We start from the raw sequence: 5,013 nt of genomic DNA on the forward strand, positions 1-5,013 counted from the left end.
TGTGGAGGCAAATTCCATTATTCGTTTCTTCTATGCTTAACTCTAAAGCCAGAACCATATGGCCAAAACTGCCAAGTTTTGCTGCTTTCTGGGGCTGTAACATGGCCCCCTAGTTCAATTACATCTTTACCAGCTTTCTGTCCTTCAATGTCTAATCTTGGCTGTCCTGAAACTTGCTGTGTAGACCAGGCTGGCCTCAAACATAGAGATTTGCCAGCCTCTGCCTTCAGAGTGCTGGGATTAAAGGCATGCACCACCACTCTGGGCTCTAAGTTTTTCTTTATTTTCTTTTCAGAAGTTGGAAATTTGGCTGGCAGGATCTTGCCCTGAGGTCACTACTCCCTTTATTTCATTTCTTAATCCATTTTTCTCCTTGAACATAGGATTTAGGTCTATTTCACTTCCTGGTTCCCCTTTTCTCAATCTGTGTACATTTTGTATTTTTATTTGCTCAGCTTGCTCCTTTTCATTATAAATAAATCTTCATTAGAGTCACCACTAATAACCACATGACATAGTCTATACTAGGCTGTTTTGAGACTTCCTCTGCCATTAGAATTAATCCAAAACTCTTTACATTAGCCTCAGGCAGACTCTTTGGACAAGGGCAAAAAACAGCCACATTCTTCACCAAAATATCACAAGAATGTTCTCTAGGCAACAAAGTAACGTCCTTCTCCTCTGAAACCTCTTGATTACCACAGTTCAAATCATTATCAACACCACTGTGTTCCATGCTCCTACTAGTCTGGCCCATAAAGCAGTGCTTAAAAGCATTTCACTGTTTTCCTAATCCATAGTACCAAAGTCAAAATTCCTCCAAACAAAAACATGGTCAGGCCTATCAAATAATATCCCAGTCCCTGGTACCAACTTCTGTCTTTGTTAGGATTTCTATTGCTATGAAGAGACATCATGACCATGGCAATTTCTATGAAGGAAAACATTTAATTGAGGTGGCAGCTTACAGTTCAGAGGTTCAGTCTATTATCATCATGTCAGGGAGTATGGTGGGACATGACAGCCTGAAGGAAGACACTGTGCTGGAGAAGTAGCTGAGAGTCCTACATCTTGCAGGTAACAGAAAATGGTCTGAATGTCACACTAAGTTAACCTTGAGGAAAAGAGACCTCAAAGCCTGCCCCCATTGTGACACATTTCCTACAACAAAGCCATACCCACTCCAACAAAGCCACACCTCCTAATAGTGACATTCTCTATGAGTTTATGGAGGCCAATTACATTCAGATTACCAAGTGCATGTAAGTGCAGGTGTCCACAGCTGTCATAAGAGGGCATCAAATCCCCAGTAAGTGGAATTGCAGGCTTTTATGAGTGCCAAGAATTAACTTCAGTCCTCTAAGCAGTAAGTGCTCTCCAGTCATGGAGACATTCTATTTTATAGGAGAGTTTTGAGAAAGCTAGAGATAAGATTTGGGGAAGTCCTTTATGTTGGTGGTGTTGAAGCTACAGACAATTGGTGAAATTACGACCAGTAATAATAGTGTACGCATCAAAAGGTTTACATTTTCAGTGTCAGGAACAAGTGCATGAAAGTGGAAAAGCTGTATAGAAGAGAAATATTTGGTAATTGCAAGGTCAAAAAGCTAGGAGATAGGGTCTTAAGAATGATCACTATTTAAAGAGAGCAAAGATAGGTATATAGGGTGATTTGGAGAAAGGAAAGGGAACGTGGAAATGATGTAATTATGTTATAATTTCAGAAAATAAAAGAAGAAAGAGTATTTTACAAATATATAGTACAGAAAGATCCAGAATATTAAAGGATGAAGATTTAGACAAACAAATTTGGATTGCTGTTTAGCAGGACAATGATCATGTCTGTTATAGTAATTTCAGCTGCTTGCTATTAAGAATTACACTGCAAAAGGGTAAGGTCAAAAGTGTAGTAAAAAGGGAAACAATTGTAAGCAGCTGTTATTTTCAAAAAGTTTGAAGAATCTGCATGAATGCAAGTGGATCTCAATATTTTGTTTTTATCAGAATCATCTATAGGATTTGTTAAAACTCAAATTTCTGGGCCTCATCTTTTAGAGATTCTGTTTTAGTAGGTCTTGAATATGGGAAAACAGTTTATATTTCTGTCAAGTACCCAGATGATGCTGATACCAGGGGTCTGGGGACAACAGTGAGAATTATTGCTTAAGGTTTAGAGACTGTTTTTGTTTTCTTTCATTCAAAGTCTTGTGATTTGTTTTAATAATAAAAGGAGTAGGAATAAGCAGAGAGGGCTACACTGCAGATGCAAAAGAGACTAGACTAGGGAATAAATTGATTCGTGGCCTGAGGGATACAAAAGGGTCAAGGAAGGCAGCGGAGGAAGCTTGATATTTTCTGAGGGACTCAGGGAGTATGAGTAGATTAGAGACATGAAGGAGAAAAACTATTTCAGAAAGGAGAAGGGAGGCTTGAAAAACTCTCAATTACTGTGGTAAAAGCATACAGAAGTGGAAGGTGGCAACTGATGAGAGTGGAGGGAACTGTGGCTTGTAAAGGTTGGAGCAGATGCTCCAATGAATTCTACAGGGAGTCAGCAAAATGAATAAAACCATATCTAGTACTGGTAGGATTCCAGATGAAGTTCAAATGGCTCCAATCTAAATAGTCCAAAAAAAAACCCCTATAGTTTTAAAGGGGAAAATGCATCGTGAAGTGTAAATGGAATTTAAATTTAAAAAATAAATTCAAATTAAATCCTTTAATATAATACACCCTATATTACACTGTCTATCCTATTAAAGGATGGAAAAGGCTTATTTTTTTATATAAATTTATTTATTTATTATACATCCCGGCATCAGTTTCCCCTCCCTCCTCTCCTCTCAGTCCCCTCCCCCAACCTCTCTCTGTTCCCATGCCCCAATCCACTCATCCTCTGTTTCAACTTAGGAAAGGGCAGGTCTCCCATGAATATCAACAAAACTTAAGGCCTGTATTTTGTAGATATTTTCAAAGATTACTGTTTGTATATCAGTTAGAAAACAATCATTTTTCTTTTAAGCCTCTCATTTTTAGCTGTTAATTCTCTTGGTTTTGACAACTTCTTTTCTTTATTTCAAAAATAATTTATTTTTATTTTATGTGCATTGGTGTTTTGCCTGCATGTTTGTCTGCATAAGGATGTTGGATCTTCTGGAACTGCCATGTGGATGCTGGGAATTGGGTCCTCTGGAAGAACAGCCAGTGCTCTTAACTGCTGAGCCATCTCTCCAGCCCCAGCAAATTCTTTTCTTGTCCCAATGGTCCACCTTTTCCACTTTTGACTTATTTAGAATTCATCTTCAGTATAACCTTGTAACTGACAGAGGAAAAGGGGTACAGTATAGATGATCATTATGCAGCCAGTTTTCTGAGAATAAATTGTGTCTGGGGGGTACACCTACAGGATTTCTCTGTGGGTTTCAAATAATATCATTACTTGGGATGTGCATGAATGTCTGTTCTAAAAACCAGCCCCTTCAAATAGTTCTGGATAATTTGAAGTTCTATTCAAGTGTGCATATATATGCGCATGTGCGTGTGTGCGTGCGTGCGTGCGTGTGTGTGTGTGTGTGTGTGTGTGTGTGTATGTGTGAGTGTGCAAAATCCTTATATGGAATATAGGTCTTCATTCTCCAGTGGACAGCCCTATATCCATGCATATATGGGGTTAGTAGTAACTGGAGTTAGTGGGGTTAAGAAAGAAGACATGAGTTGGCAGGGGGATGTGGTGGTGGTGGTTTGGGATGAGTTGGATGGGGGAGTGGAGGGTGGATATGATCAAAATACATTGTGCATGTGTATCAAATTCTCAAAGGATAAATAAAAATATCTTAAATATAAATATAAAGGGCTTTCAAGATGGCTCAGCAGGTTAAGGCACTTGTTGAGCCTGAGGACTTGAGCTGGATTCCTGAGACTCACATGGTGGAAGGAAAGAACTGACTCTGAATACACACACACACACACACACACACACACACACACACACACACACACACACAAAAATAAATAAATAAAAGGTAATAAATAAAGAAGTTGGGCTGGAGAAACAGATCATCAATTAAGAGCACTTGCAAAGGACGCAAGTTGGAGTTCCAGAACCCACATGGCAGCTAATAATTGTATCTCTTGTTTCAGGGGACTTTAATGCCCTCATCTGGCATCTATGGGTACCAGATCTGCATGTAGTGGTGCATATACAGTCAGACAAACACATACAAATAAATAAATCTTTAAAAATTTATATTTATTGAGGTATCTTCATTTTATAGGCTATGCCAAAAAGTGGAACATTTTGCTAATGTTTACAAATAAGCACCTTCTCCTCCTAATTGAATATGAATTAGGATAAAATGTAAATTCCTAATTAAGGTAAGGAAGTTTATAGCTATTCTGTTTTAGGACATTAAATCATTAAATTAATTGTACTAGAACTTTTCCTTATAAGATATGCTGTCTACTTGAACTAATTCTATTCATATTTATTTCAGTGGCTAACTTCTCTCTGGTATGAATTCACAAACCTTGAACATTTCCTTATTGTTCATGTAGTGCATGTCATCTCCCAAAGGTACTCTGTTTACTACAGCCTTTGTGATTTTATACTACTTTATTTAGTTCCACACTTACAGGATGTTGACATGCAAGGCTTCTTTGGGTCTTGTAGTAACCCAGGCTTATTTAGAAATATGTTTGTCTGATGGAAGGTATTAACATCAAAAGGGAATAAAATGAAACTCTATATGTGAAATCTGATTATCTCAGTCTCAAAGTATAGATAGTAGTAATAGAAATAAATCCATCAAAGCGTCAAGAAACTCAAAGACACAGTATCTGGAGTCTTGATCTAGATGTTTTTAAGTTACAAGCATCACTTTAAAATGACCATGTTTATTTTCTACAGGACTGCAATGGGAAGAAATTCAAGTAATGAAACCAAGAGTATCTTGTACATTTAAGGACTGAAAGAGCTGTAATCCTTCAGTGATCACTGGCAAATATGAGATTCTA

This window comes from Peromyscus californicus, unplaced genomic scaffold (genome assembly GCF_007827085.1).
Source record: "Peromyscus californicus insignis strain IS unplaced genomic scaffold, ASM782708v3 Scaffold_10__1_contigs__length_136768540, whole genome shotgun sequence".
NCBI classification, from domain to species: Eukaryota; Metazoa; Chordata; class Mammalia; order Rodentia; family Cricetidae; genus Peromyscus; species Peromyscus californicus.